The following is a 15,563-nucleotide window of genomic DNA, read 5'->3' as shown; positions in this document are numbered from 1 at the left end:
GGGTACAGGGAGACTGTGCTGGGGTACAGGGGGACTGTGCTGGGGTACAGGGAGACTGTGCTGGGGTACAGGGGGACTGTGCTGGGGTACAGGGAGACTGTGCTGGGGTACAGGGGGACTGTGCTGGGGTACAGGGGGACTGTGCTGGGGTACAGGGAGACTGTGCTGGGGTACAGGGGGACTGTGCTGGGGTACAGTGGGACTGTGCTGGGGTACAGGGAGAATGTGCTGGGGTACAGGGGGACTATGCTGGGGTACAGGGGGATTGTGCTCGGGTACAGGGAGACTGTGCTGGGGTACAGGGGGACTATGCTGGGGTACAGGGGGACTGTGCTCGGGTACAGGGGGACTGTGCTGGGGTACAGGGGGACTGTGCTGGGGTACAGAGAGACTGTGCTGGGGTACAGGGAGACTGTGCTGGGGTACAGGGGGACTGTGCTGGGGTACAGGGGGACTGTGCTGGGGTACAGGGGGACTGTGCTGGGGTACAGGGGGACTTTGCTGGGGTACAGGGAGACTGTGCTGGGGTACAGGGGGACTGTGCTGGGGTACAGAGGGACTGTGCTGGGGTACAGGGAGACTGTGCTGGGGTACAAGGGGACTGTGCTGGGGTACAGGGGGACTGTGCTGGGGTACAGGGGGACTGTGCTGGTGTAGAGGGGGACTGTGCTGGGGTACAGGGGGGACTGTGCTGGGGTACAGGGGGACTGTGCTGGGGTACAGGGGGACTGTGCTGGGGTACAGGGGGACTGTGCTGGGGTACAGGGGGGACTGTGCTGGGGTACAGGGGGGACTGTGCTGGGGTACAGGGGGACTGTGCTGGGGTACAGGGGGACTGTGCTGGGGTACAGGGAGACTGTGCTGGGGTACAGGGGGACTGTGCTTGGGTACAGGGGGACTGTGCTGGGGTACAGGGGGACTGTGCTGGGGTACAGGGGGACTTTGCTGGGGTACAGAGAGACTGTGCTGGGGTACAGGGGGACTGTGCTGGGGTACAGAGGGACTGTGCTGGGGTACAGGGAGACTGTGCTGGGGTACAAGGGGACTGTGCTGGGGTACAGGGGGACTGTGCTGGGGTACAGGGGGACTGTGCTGGGGTACAGGGGGACTTTGCTGGGGTACAGAGAGACTGTGCTGGGGTACAGGGGGACTGTGCTGGGGTACAGAGGGACTGTACTGGGGTACAGGGAGACTGTGCTGGGGTACAAGGGGACTGTGCTGGGGTACAGGGGGACTGTGCTGGGGTACAGGGGGACTGTGCTGGTGTAGAGGGGGACTGTGCTGGGGTACAGGGGGGACTGTGCTGGGGTACATGGGGACTGTGCTGGGGTACAGGGGGACTGTGCTGGGGTACAGGGGGACTGTGCTGGGGTACAGGGGGGACTGTGCTGGGGTACAGGGGGGACTGTGCTGGGGTACAGGGGGACTGTGCTGGGGTAGAGGGGGACTGTGCTGGGGTACAGGGGGGACTGTGCTGGGTTACAGGGGGACTGTGCTGGGGTACAGGGGGGACTGTGCTGGGGTACAGGGGGACTGTGCTGGGGTACAGGGGGGACTGTGCTGGGGTACAGGGGGACTGTGCTGGGGTACAGGGGGGACTGTGCTGGGGTACAGGGGGGACTGTGCTGGGGTACAGGGTGACTGTGCTGGGGTACAGGGAGACTGTGCTGGGGTACAGGGGGACTGTGCTGGGGTACAGGGGGACTGTGCTGGGATACAGGGGGGACTGTGCTGGGGTACAGGGAGACTGTGCTGGGGTACAGCGGGACTGTGCTCTGTTCTGGGGTACACGGAGACTGTGCTGGGGGTACAGGGGGACTGTGCTGGGGTACAGGGAGACTGTGCTGGTGTACAGGGAGACTGTGCTGGGGTACAGGGGGACTGTGCTGGGGTACAGGGAGACTGTGCTGGGGTACAGGGAGACTGTGCTGGGGTACAGGGAGAATGTGCTGGGGTACAGGGGGACTGTGCTGGGGTACAGGGGGGACTGTGCTGGGGTACAGGGGGGACTGTGCTGGGGTACAGGGAGACTGTGCTGGGGTACAGGGAGACTGTGCTCTGTGCTGGGGTACAGGGAGACTGTACTGGGGTACAGGGAGACTGTACTGGGGTACAGGGGGACTGTGCTCTGTGCTGGGGTACAGGGAGATTGTTCTGGGGTACAGGGGGACTGTGCTGGGGTACAGGGAGACTGTGCTGGGGTACAGGGAGACTGTGCTGGGGAACAGGGAGACTGTGCTGGGGTACAGGGGGACTGTGCTGGGGTACAGGGGGACTTTGCTGGGGTACAGGGAGACTGTGCTGGGTACAGGGAGACTGTGCTGGGGTACAGGGGGACTGTGCTGGGGTACAGGGGGACTGTGCTGGGGTACAGGGGGGCTGTGCTGGGGTACAGGGAGACTGTGCTGGGATACAGGGAGACTGTGCTGGGGTACAGGGGGACTGTGCTGGGGTACAGGGGGACTGTGCTGGGGTACAAGGGGACTGTGCTGGGGTACAGGGAGACTGTGCTGGGGTACAGGGAGACTGTGCTGGGGTACAGGGGGACTGTGCTGGGGTACAGGGGAACTGTGCTGGGGTACAGGGAGACAATGCTGGGGTACAGGGGGACTGTGCTGGGGTACAGGGAGACTCTGCTGGGGTACAGGGAGTCTGTGCTGGGGTACAGGGGGACTGTGCTGGGGTATAGAGGGACTGTGCTCGGGTACAGGGAGACTGTGCTGGGGTACAGGGGGACTGTGCTGGGGTACAGGGAGACTGTGCTGGGATACAGGGGGACTGTGCTGGGGTACAGGGGGACTGTGCTGGGGTACAGGGAGACTGTGCTGGGGTACAGGGGGACTGTGCTGGGATACAGGGGGGACTGTGCTGGGGTACAGGGAGACTGTGCTGGGGTACAGGGGGACTGTGCTCTGTGCTGGGGTACACGGAGACTGTGCTGGGGGTACAGGGGGACTGTGCTGGGGTACAGGGAGACTGTGCTGGGGAACAAGGAGACTGTGCTGGGGTACAGGGGGACTGTGCTGGGGTACAGGGGGACTTTGCTGGGGTACAGGGAGACTGTGCTGGGTACAGGGAGACTGTGCTGGGGTACAGGGGGACTGTGCTGGGGTACAGGGGGACTGTGCTGGGGTACAGGGGGGCTGTGCTGGGGTACAGGGAGACTGTGCTGGGATACAGGGAGACTGTGCTGGGGTACAGGGGGACTGTGCTGGGGTACAGGGGGACTGTGCTGGGGTACAGGGAGACTGTGCTGGGGTACAGGGGGACTGTGCTGGGGTACAGGGGGACTGTGCGGGGGTACAGGGGAACTGTGCTGGGGTACAGGGAGACTGTGCTGGGGTACAGGGAGACTGTGCTGGGGTACAGGGGACTGTGCTGGGGTACAGGGGGACGGTGCTGGGGTACAGGGGGACTGTGCTGGGGTACAGGGAGACTGTGCTGGGGTAAAGGGAGACTGTGCTGGGGTACAGGGAGACTGTGCTGGGGTACAGGGGGACTGTGCTGGGGTACAGGGGGACTGTGCTGGGGTACAGGGAGACTGTGCTGGGGTACAGGGGGACTGTGCTGGGGTACAGGGAGACTCTGCTGGGGTACAGGGAGTCTGTGCTGGGGTACAGGGGGACTGTGCTGGGGTATAGAGGGACTGTGCTCGGGTACAGGGAGACTGTGCTGGGGTACAGGGGGACTGTGCTGGGGTACACGGAGACTGTGCTGGGATACAGGGGGACTGTGCTGGGGTACAGGGGGACTGTGCTGGGGTACAGGGAGACTGTGCTGGGGTACAGGGGGACTGTACTGGGGTACAGGGAGAATGTGCTGGGGTACAGGGAGACTGTGCTGGGGTACAGGGGGACTGTGCTGGGGTACAGGGAGACTGTGCTGGGGTACAGGGGGACTGTGCTGGGGTACAGGGAGACTGTGCTGGGGTACAGGGGGACTGTGCTGGGGTACAGGGGGACTGTGCTGGGGTACAGGGAGACTGTGCTGGGGTACAGGGGGACTGTGCTGGGGTACAGTGGGACTGTGCTGGGGTACAGGGAGAATGTGCTGGGGTACAGGGGGACTATGCTGGGGTACAGGGGGATTGTGCTCGGGTACAGGGAGACTGTGCTGGGGTACAGGGGGACTATGCTGGGGTACAGGGGGACTGTGCTCGGGTACAGGGGGACTGTGCTGGGGTACAGGGGGACTGTGCTGGGGTACAGAGAGACTGTGCTGGGGTACAGGGAGACTGTGCTGGGGTACAGGGGGACTGTGCTGGGGTACAGGGGGACTGTGCTGGGGTACAGGGGGACTGTGCTGGGGTACAGGGGACTTTGCTGGGGTACAGGGAGACTGTGCTGGGGTACAGGGGGACTGTGCTGGGGTACAGAGGGACTGTGCTGGGGTACAGGGAGACTGTGCTGGGGTACAAGGGGGACTGTGCTGGGGTACAGGGGGACTGTGCTGGGGTACAGGGGGACTGTGCTGGTGTAGAGGGGGACTGTGCTGGGGTACAGGGGGGACTGTGCTGGGGTACAGGGGGACTGTGCTGGGGTACAGGGGGACTGTGCTGGGGTACAGGGGGACTGTGCTGGGGTACAGGGGGGACTGTGCTGGGGTACAGGGGGGACTGTGCTGGGGTACAGAGGGACTGTGCTGGGGTACAGGGGGACTGTGCTGGGGTACAGGGAGACTGTGCTGGGGTACAGGGGGACTGTGCTTGGGTACAGGGGGACTGTGCTGGGGTACAGGGGGACTGTGCTGGGGTACAGGGGGACTTTGCTGGGGTACAGAGAGACTGTGCTGGGGTACAGGGGGACTGTGCTGGGGTACAGAGGGACTGTGCTGGGGTACAGGGAGACTGTGCTGGGGTACAAGGGGACTGTGCTGGGGTACAGGGGGACTGTGCTGGGGTACAGGGGGACTGTGCAGGTGTAGAGGGGGACTGTGCTGGGGTACAGGGGGGACTGTGCTGGGGTACATGGGGACTGTGCTGGGGTACAGGGGGACTGTGCTGGGGTACAGGGGCACTGTGCTGGGGTACAGGGGGGACTGTGCTGGGGTACAGGGGGGACTGTGCTGGGGTACAGGGGGACTGTGCTGGGGTAGAGGGGGACTGTGCTGGGGTACAGGGGGGACTGTGCTGGGTTACAGGGGGACTGTGCTGGGGTACAGGGGGGACTGTGCTGGGGTACAGGGGGACTGTGCTGGGGTACAGGGGGGACTGTGCTGGGGTACAGGGGGACTGTGCTGGGGTACAGGGGGGACTGTGCTGGGGTACAGGGGGGACTGTGCTGGGGTACAGGGTGACTGTGCTGGGGTACAGGGAGACTGTGCTGGGGTACAGGGGGACTGTGCTGGGGTACAGGGGGACTGTGCTGGGATACAGGGGGACTGTGCTGGGGTACAGGGAGACTGTGCTGGGGTACAGCGGGACTGTGCTCTGTTCTGGGGTACACGGAGACTGTGCTGGGGGTACAGGGGGACTGTGCTGGGGTACAGGGAGACTGTGCTGGGGTACAGGGAGACTGTGCTGGGGTACAGGGGGACTGTGCTGGGGTACAGGGAGACTGTGCTGGGGTACAGGGAGACTGTGCTGGGGTACAGGGAGAATGTGCTGGGGTACAGGGGGACTGTGCTGGGGTACAGGGGGGGACTGTGCTGGGGTACAGGGGGGACTGTGCTGGGGTACAGGGAGACTGTGCTGGGGTACAGGGAGACTGTGCTCTGTGCTGGGGTACAGGGAGACTGTACTGGGGTACAGGGAGACTGTACTGGGGTACAGGGGGACTGTGCTCTGTGCTGGGGTACAGGGAGATTGTTCTGGGGTACAGGGGGACTGTGCTGGGGTACAGGGAGACTGTGCTGGGGTACAGGGAGACTGTGCTGGGGAACAGGGAGACTGTGCTGGGGTACAGGGGGACTGTGCTGGGGTACAGGGGGACTTTGCTGGGGTACAGGGAGACTGTGCTGGGTACAGGGAGACTGTGCTGGGGTACAGGGGGACTGTGCTGGGGAACAGGGGGACTGTGCTGGGGTACAGGGGGGCTGTGCTGGGGTACAGGGAGACTGTGCTGGGATACAGGGAGACTGTGCTGGGGTACAGGGGGACTGTGCTGGGGTACAGGGGGACGGTGCTGGGGTACAGGGGGACTGTGCTGGGGTACAGGGAGACTGTGCTGGGGTACAGGGAGACTGTGCTGGGGTACAGGGGGACTGTGCTGGGGTACAGGGGAACTGTGCTGGGGTACAGGGAGACAATGCTGGGGTACAGGGGGATTATGCTGGGGTACAGGGAGACTCTGCTGGGGTACAGGGAGTCTGTGCTGGGGTACAGGGGGACTGTGCTGGGGTATAGAGGGACTGTGCTCGGGTACAGGGAGACTGTGCTGGGGTACAGGGGGACTGTGCTGGGGTACAGGGAGACTGTGCTGGGATACAGGGGGACTGTGCTGGGGTACAGGGGGACTGTGCTGGGGTACAGGGAGACTGTGCTGGGGTACAGGGGGACTGTACTGGGGTACAGGGAGAATGTGCTGGGGTACAGGGAGACTGTGCTGGGGTACAGGGGGACTGTGCTGGGGTACAGGGAGACTGTGCTGGGGTACAGGGGGACTGTGCTGGGGTACAGGGAGACTGTGCTGGGGTACAGGGGGACTGTGCTGGGGTACAGGGGGACTGTGCTGGGGTACAGGGAGACTGTGCTGGGGTACAGGGGGACTGTGCTGGGGTACAGTGGGACTGTGCTGGGGTACAGGGAGACTGTGCTGGGGTACAGGGGGACTATGCTGGGGTACAGGGGGACTGTGCTCGGGTACAGGGAGACTGTGCTGGGGTACAGGGGGACTATGCTGGGGTACATCAGGGGGACTGTGCTCGGGTACAGGGGGACTGTGCTGGGGTACAGGGGGACTGTGCTGGGGTACAGAGAGACTGTGCTGGGGTACAGGGAGACTGTGCTGGGGTACAGGGGGACTGTGCTGGGGTACAGGGGGACTGTGCTGGGGTACAGGGGGACTGTGCTGGGGTACAGGGGGACTTTGCTGGGGTACAGGGAGACTGTGCTGGGGTACAAGGGGACTGTGCTGGGGTACAGAGGGACTGTGCTGGGGTACAGGGAGACTGTGCTGGGGTACAAGGGGACTGTGCTGGGGTACAGGGGGACTGTGCTGGGGTACAGGGGGACTGTGCTGGTGTAGAGGGGGACTGTGCTGGGGTACAGGGGGGACTGTGCTGGGGTACAGGGGGACTGTACTGGGGTACAGGGAGAATGTGCTGGGGTACAGGGAGACTGTGCTGGGGTACAGGGGGACTGTGCTGGGGTACAGGGAGACTGTGCTGGGGTACAGGGGGACTGTGCTGGGGTACAGGGAGACTGTGCTGGGGTACAGGGGGACTGTGCTGGGGTACAGGGGGACTGTGCTGGGGTACAGGGAGACTGTGCTGGGGTACAGGGGGACTGTGCTGGGGTACAGTGGGACTGTGCTGGGGTACAGGGGGACTATGCTGGGGTACAGGGGGACTGTGCTCGGGTACAGGGAGACTGTGCTGGGGTACAGGGGGACTATGCTGGGGTACAGGGGGACTGTGCTCGGGTACAGGGGGACTGTGCTGGGGTACAGGGGGACTGTGCTGGGGTACAGAGAGACTGTGCTGGGGTACAGGGAGACTGTGCTGGGGTACAGGGGGACTGTGCTGGGGTACAGGGGGACTGTGCTGGGGTACAGGGGGACTGTGCTGGGGTACAGGGGGACTTTGCTGGGGTACAGGGAGACTGTGCTGGGGTACAGGGGGACTGTGCTGGGGTACAGAGGGACTGTGCTGGGGTACAGGGAGACTGTGCTGGGGTACAAGGGGACTGTGCTGGGGTACAGGGGACTGTGCTGGGGTACAGGGGGACTGTGCTGGTGTAGAGGGGGACTGTGCTATGGTACAGGGGGGACTGTGCTGGGGTACAGGGGGACTGTGCTGGGGTACAGGGGGACTGTGCTGGGGTACAGGGGGACTGTGCTGGGGTACAGGGGGGACTGTGCTGGGGTACAGGGGGGACTGTGCTGGGGTACAGGGGGACTGTGCTGGGGTAGAGGGGGACTGTGCTGGGGTACAGGGGGGACTGTGCTGGGGTAGAGGGGGACTGTGCTGGGGTACAGGGGGGACTGTGCTGGGGTACAGGGGGACTGTGCTGGGGTACAGGGGGGACTGTGCTGGGGTACAGGGGGACTGTGCTGGGGTACAAGGGGGACTGTGCTGGGGTACAGGGCGGACTGTGCTGGGGTACAGGGAGACTGTGCTGGGGTACAGGGAGACTGTGCTGGGGTACAAAGGGACTGTGCTGGGGTACAGGGGGACTGTGCTGGGATACAGGGGGACTGTGCTGGGGTACAGGGAGACTGTGCTGGGGTACAGGGGGACTGTGCTCTGTGCTGGGGTACACGGAGACTGTGCTGGGGGTACAGGGGGACTGTGCTGGGGTACAGGGAGACTGTGCTGGGGTACAGGGAGACAGTGCTGGGGTACAGGGGGACTGTGCTGGGGTACAGGGAGACTGTGCTGGGGTACAGGGGGACTGTGCTGGGGTACAGGGGGACTGTGCTGGGGTACAGGGGGACTGTGCTGGGGTACAGGGGGGGACTGTGCTGGGGTACAGGGGGACTGTGCTGGGGTACAGGGAGACTGTGCTGGGGTACAGGGAGACTGTGCTCTGTGCTGGGGTACAGGGAGACTGTACTGGGGTACAGGGAGACTGTACTGGGGTACAGGGGGACTGTGCTCTGTGCTGGGGTACAGGGAGATTGTTCTGGGGTACAGGGGGACTGTGCTGGGGTACAGGGAGACTGTGCTGGGGTACAGGGAGACTGTGCTGGGGAACAGGGAGACTGTGCTGGGGTACAGGGGGATTGTGCTGGGGTACAGGGGGACTTTGCTGGGGTACAGGGAGACTGTGCTGGGTACAGGGAGACTGTGCTGGGGTACAGGGGGACTGTGCTGGGGTACAGGGGGACTGTGCTGGGGTACAGGGGGACTGTGCTGGGGTACAGGGAGACTGTGCTGGGATACAGGGAGACTGTGCTGGGGTACAGGGGGACTGTGCTGGGGTACAGGGGGACTGTGCTGGGGTACAGGGGGACTGTGCTGGGGTACAGGGAGACTGTGCTGGGGTACAGGGGGACTGTGCTGGGGTACAGGGGGACTGTGCTGGGGTACAGGGGAACTGTGCTGGGGTACAGGGAGACTGTGCTGGGGTACAGGGAGACTGTGCTGGGGTTACAGGGGGACTGTGCTGGGGTACAGGGGGACTGTGCTGGGGTACAGGGGGACTGTGCTGGGGTTACAGGGGGACTGTGCTGGGGTACAGGGGGACTGTGCTGGGGTACAGGGGGACTGTGCTGGGGTACAGGGAGACTGTGCTGGGGTACAGGGGGACTGTGCTGGGGTACAGGGGGACTGTGCTGGGGTACAGGGAGACTGTGCTGGGGTACAGGGGGACTGTGCTGGGGTACAGGGAGACTGTGCTGGGATACAGGGGGACTGTGATGGGGTACAGGGGGACTGTGCTGGGGTACAGGGAGAATGTGCTGGGGTACAGGGGGACTGTACTGGGGTACAGGGAGAATGTGCTGGGGTACAGGGAGACTGTTCTGGGGTACAGGGGGACTGTGCTGGGGTACAGGGAGACTGTGCTGGGGTACAGGGGGACTGTGCTGGGGTACAGGGAGACTGAGCTGGGGTACAGGGGGACTGTGCTGGGGTACAGGGGGACTGTGCTGGGGTACAGGGAAACTGTGCTGGGGTACAGGGGGACTGTGCTGGGGTACAGTGGGACTGTGCTGGGGTACAGGGAGAATGTGCTGGGGTACAGGGGGACTATGCTGGGGTACAGGGGGACTGTGCTCGGGTACAGGGAGACTGTGCTGGGGTACAGGGGGACTATGCTGGGGTACAGGGGGACTGTGCTCGGGTACAGGGGGACTGTGCTGGGGTACAGGGGGACTGTGCTGGGGTACAGAGAGACTGTGCTGGGGTACAGGGGGACTATGCTGGGGTACAGGGGGACTGTGCTCGGGTACAGGGGGACTGTGCTGGGGTACAGGGGGACTGTGCTGGGGTACAGGGGGACTGTGCTGGGGTACAGGGAGACTGTGCTGGGGTACAGGGGGGACTGTGCTGGGGTACAGGGGGACTGTGCTGGGGTACAGGGGGACTGTACTGGGGTACAGGGAGAGTATATCTAAGGAGAAAAGAATTCTACCTACTTGAATTGGGTCCCTCAGTACCGGGCGGCCTACTGGTGGTGGTGTGGTCTCCAGGTACCCACTCAGTACCGGGAGGCCTACTGGTGGTGGTGTGGTCTCCTGGTACCCACTCAGTACCGGGCGGCCTACTGGTGGTGGTGTGGTCTCCTCGTACCCACTCAGTACAGGGCGGCCTACTGGTGGTGGTGTGGTCTCCTGGTACCCACTCAGTACCGGGAGGCCTACTGGTGGTGGTGTGGGGTCCTGGTACACACTCAGTACCGGGAGGCCTACTGGTGGCGGTGTGGTCTCCAGGTTCCCACTCAGTACCGGGAGGCCTACTGGTGGTGGTGTGGGGTCCTGGTACCCACTCAGTACCGGGAGGCCTACTGGTGGTGGTGTGGGGTCCTGGTACCCACTCAGTACCGGGAGGCCTACTGGTGGTGGTGTGGTCTCCAGGTTCCCACTCAGTACCGGGAGGCCTACTGGTGGTGGTGTGGTCTCCTGGTACCCACTCAGTACCGGGAGGCCTACTGGTGGTGGTGTGGTCTCCTGGTACCCACTCAGTACCGGGAGGCCTACTGGTGGTGGTGTGGTCTCCTGGTACCCACTCAGTACCGGGAGGCCTGGCCAGCTGTATGTGTGTGTTAGGATGTCCTTGTGGATATTCAGTAGGAGGTTTATCTCTGGGATGAGAAGACTATGAAGAAATTCCTTGTTGGCTCCCTGAATAGTCCTCCTCTCCCTCCTTAGGCTGGATCCTTGTTTATTAAAAGTTTGAGCACAACCTTTTACTCCTTGTCTCTGCATTCCATAAAGATGCTTGTGTCTCCGCAATTGGTTTCTATGTTGACGTGTCGCCTAATTGTCTTAGCATTTCTTGCCTATAGTTTTCTGCCTTCCATACTATCAAGGCGCCACCTTTGCCTGCTGAGTGCATCTCTCTCTCCTCCCTTGATAGGTCGCATCGTCTCCTGGTCATAGTTATGGTATTTAGGTCATCTTTTACGGCATTAATTGATCCTTTTAGTCCCGCCTGGTTGAAGATGGACTGTGGGACTGGTACCTTAGGATGTAGGTGTCTAGATGAGAGGGAGAGATGGTTACTACTCTGAGTGAGAAGTTTTTGATGTTTAATCTCTTTGGTTTTCTTGGACATTTGTTACCACATTCTTTTCATTTTATTGGCTGTAGTACCCACCAGGTGGGTGTAGTACCCACCAGGTGGGTGTAGTACCCACCAGGTGGCTGTAGTACCCACCAGGTGGGTGTAGTACCCACCAGGTGGGTGTAGTACCCACCAGGTGGCTGTAGTACCCACCATGTGGCTGTAGTACCCACCATGTGGCTGCAGTACCCATCAGGTGGCTGTAGTACCCACCAGGTGGCTGTAGTACCCACCATGTGGCTGTAGTACCCACCAGGTGGCAGTAGTACCCACCAGGTGGCTGCAGTACCCACCAGGCGGCTGTAGTACCCACCATGTGGCTGTAGTACCCACCAGGTGGCTGTAGTACCCACCATGTGGCTGTAGTACCCACCAGGTGGCAGTAGTACCCACCAGGTGGCTGTAGTACCCACCAGGTGGCTGCAGTACCCACCAGGTGGCTGCAGTACCCACCAGGTGGCTGTAGTACCCACCAGGTGGCTGTAGTACCCACCAGGTGGCTGCAGTACCCACCAGGTGGCTGCAGTACCCACCAGGTGGCTGTAGTACCCACCAGGTGGCTGCAGTACCCACCAGGTGGCTGTAGTACCCACCAGGTGGCAGTAGTACCCACCAGGTGGCTGCAGTACCCACCAGGTGGCTGTAGTACCCACCAGGTGGCAGTAGTACCCACCAGGTGGCAGCAGTACCCACCAGGTGGCAGTAGTACCCACCAGGTGGCTGTAGTACCCACCAGGTGGCTGTAGTACCCACCAGGTGGCAGTAGTACCCACCAGGTGGCTGTAGTACCCACCAGGTGGCAGTAGTACCCACCAGGTGGCAGTAGTACCCACCAGGTGGCTGTAGTACCCACCAGGTGGCTGTAGTACCCACCAGGTGGCAGTAGTACCCACCAGGTGGCTGTAGTACCCACCAGGTGGCTGTAGTACCCACCAGGTGGCAGTAGTACCCACCAGGTGGCAGTAGTACCCACCAGGTGGCTGTAGTACCCACCAGGTGGCAGTAGTACCCACCAGGTGGCTGTAGTACCCACCAGGTGGCTGTAGTACCCACCAGGTGGCAGTAGTACCCACCATGTGGCTGCAGTACCCACCAGGTGGCTGTAGTACCCACCATGTGGCTGCAGTACCCACCAGGTGGCTGTAGTACCCACCAGGTGGGTGTAGTACCCACCAGGTGGCTGTAGTACCCACCAGGTGGCTGCAGTACCCACCAGGTGGCTGTAGTACCCACCATGTGGCTGTAGTACCCACCAGGTGGCAGTAGTACCCACCATGTGGCTGTAGTACCCACCAGGTGGCTGCAGTACCCACCAGGTGGCTGTAGTACCCACCATGTGGCTGTAGTACCCACCAGGTGGCTGTAGTACCCACCAGGTGGCTGTAGTACCCACCAGGTGGCTGTAGTACCCACCAGGTGGCAGTAGTACCCACCAGGTGGCTGCAGTACCCACCAGGCGGCTGTAGTACCCACCATGTGGCTGTAGTACCCACCAGGTGGCTGTAGTACCCACCATGTGGCTGTAGTACCCACCAGGTGGCAGTAGTACCCACCAGGTGGCTGTAGTACCCACCATGTGGCTGCAGTACCCACCAGGTGGCTGTAGTACCCACCAGGTGGCTGTAGTACCCACCAGGTGGCGGTAGTACCCACCAGGTGGCTGTAGTACCCACCAGGTGGCTGCAGTACCCACCAGGTGGCAGTAGTACCCACCAGGTGGCTGCAGTACCCACCAGGTGGCTGCAGTACCCACCAGGTGGCTGCAGTACCCACCAGGTGGCTGCAGTACCCACCAGGTGGCAGTAGTACCCACCAGGTGGCTGCAGTACCCACCAGGTGGCTGTAGTACCCACCAGGTGGCTGCAGTACCCACCAGGTGGCAGTAGTACCCACCAGGTGGCTGCAGTACCCACCAGGTGGCAGTATAGTACCCACCAGGTGGCTGTAGTACCCACCATGTGGCTGTAGTACCCACCAGGTGGCAGTTGTACCCACCAGGTGGCTGCAGTACCCACCAGGTGGCTGTAGTACCCACCAGGTGGCAGTTGTACCCACCAGGTCGCTGCAGTACCCACCAGGTGGCTGCAGTACCCACCAGGTGGCTGTAGTACCCACCAGGTGGCTGTAGTACCCACCAGGTGGCTGTAGTACCCACCAGGTGGCTGCAGTACCCACCAGGTGGCTGTAGTACCCACCAGGTGGCTGCAGTACCCACCAGGTGGCTGCAGTACCCACCAGGTGGCAGTCAACAAGATAGGGTCACGCAGGAAAAGTTAAGGGGCCACATTTCGCCTGGGAGCATGAGGGGGGGGGGTGACCTGTGTGTGGGTGAACTCACCTAGTTGTATTCACCTAGATGAACTCACCTACATGTGCTTGCAGGGTCGAGGGGGGTCTGCTCTTAATATACCATCAGTACTTCAATATTGTACTGATTGCATATCCCCCAATCCATTTAACTTGTTTATTTTCGTATTCAATGCATCAAATTGGTCTCGGCAATTACCTCACCTCAAGTACCAGAATTGAGGCTCCCCGCTTGTTACTCTACGCCAGTCAGACTCCTCGCACCTCACTGTCACTCTCTGACACCTGTCTGTTAGGGAATTCCTTACCAATGTTAATGCGATTCCGTCTACAACCGTCTGCCTCTCAAGTTTGTTTAGTAACCTCCTGTATGATACGGCCAACCACTTGGGCTGGACGGTAGAGCGTCGGTCTCGCTTCATGCAGGTTGGCGTTCAATCCCCGATCGTCCAAGTAGTTTGGCATTATTCCTTCCCTGCGTCCCATGCCAAATCCTTATCCTGACCCCCTTTCAAGTGCTATATAGTCGTAATTGCTTGGCGCTTTCCCCTGATAATAAAATTCCTGTGTGGTACTGTATCAAAGGCATTTTGGCTGTCCAGAAATATGCAATCTGCCCATCCTTCCCTGTCATGCATTATTTTTGTCACTATCATAAAACTCGAGGAGGTTCGTCAGGCATGATTACCGTTCTCAACAAGCCGTGTTGTTCTTAACATACATACCGAATTTTTGTTAGGTGTGTAACTACTCTTAACCTTATAATTCTTTCCAGTACTTTGCAAGTGATGCTTGTGAGCGACACTGGTCTGTAGTTAAGTGGCTCTTCCCTATCTCCTTTCTTGTAGATTGGCGCCACATTTGCTTTCTTCCAGCAGCTGGGCAATTTTCCCTGTGTGACTCATTAAAGATTAGTGCTAGAGGTATGCTGAGGGTCTGTGCTGCTTCTTTTAACATCCACGGTGATACTCTATCTGGCCCAGTAGCTTTAGTTACGTGTAGTGATGTTAGCTGTATTATTACTTCCTCCTCTGTTATCTCAATATTTAGTAGTTTCTTGACAAGGGCTGCTTCCTCATCTTACTCTGGGAGCTGTTCGGTCTCAGTAGTGAACACTCCATGGAAGCTGGTATGAGCTCCTCACTAATTTTTTTATCATTTTCTGTATACCGACCTCCCCTCTTTCATAACTTGGTCATTCACTGTCATTTCGCTCTAATATGGCTATGTAGGAGTTTAGGTTGTCTCTTTGCTCTGGAGGCAATATTATTTTCATAGTTTCTTTCCGTTCTTATGTTTATTTAGTCATTCCTGGTCCTGTTGCATCTATTACGGTTTACCTCTGTCCTTTGCCTTTCGTATTTCCTCCACTCCCTCCTGCTTCTTTCTCTTGCTTCCTGGCACTGTCTACTGAACCACGCGTTATTGTATGTTCTACTTTTTCTAATAATGATGGTATGAATGTTTCTTCTGCCTCTTTGTACCTCAGTTTTACTTGGTCCACCATTTCCTGGACCGTCTTCCCTCTGAGTTCCTCCTCCCAGTGCACACTTCCCAGATACTCTCTTACTTTCATGTAGTCTCCTTTCTTATAGTCTACTCCTCCTTGCCTGACTCCTTGTCTTATGGGCGCTGTTCTGAGTTCCATCATGCAGTCTAATACCAGGACACAATGGTCACTTGCTCCTGGTGGTATTTCATGCTCTAAGATCTCAATGTCTTCCTCATTCTGGGTGAAGATCAAGTATACGTGGTGTTTCTCCTCCCCTTTCTCATGTGTCCTTCTTTACTTGTTGTCTTAGGAAGTTTCTTTCTACAACTTCATCTAATTTCACTCTCCACGTTTCATCCACACTATGAAGATTTCCGGG

Source organism: Procambarus clarkii, chromosome 56 (genome assembly GCF_040958095.1).
Source record: "Procambarus clarkii isolate CNS0578487 chromosome 56, FALCON_Pclarkii_2.0, whole genome shotgun sequence".
Taxonomy (NCBI): Eukaryota; Metazoa; Arthropoda; class Malacostraca; order Decapoda; family Cambaridae; genus Procambarus; species Procambarus clarkii.
This window is presented reverse-complemented; position numbering follows the sequence as displayed.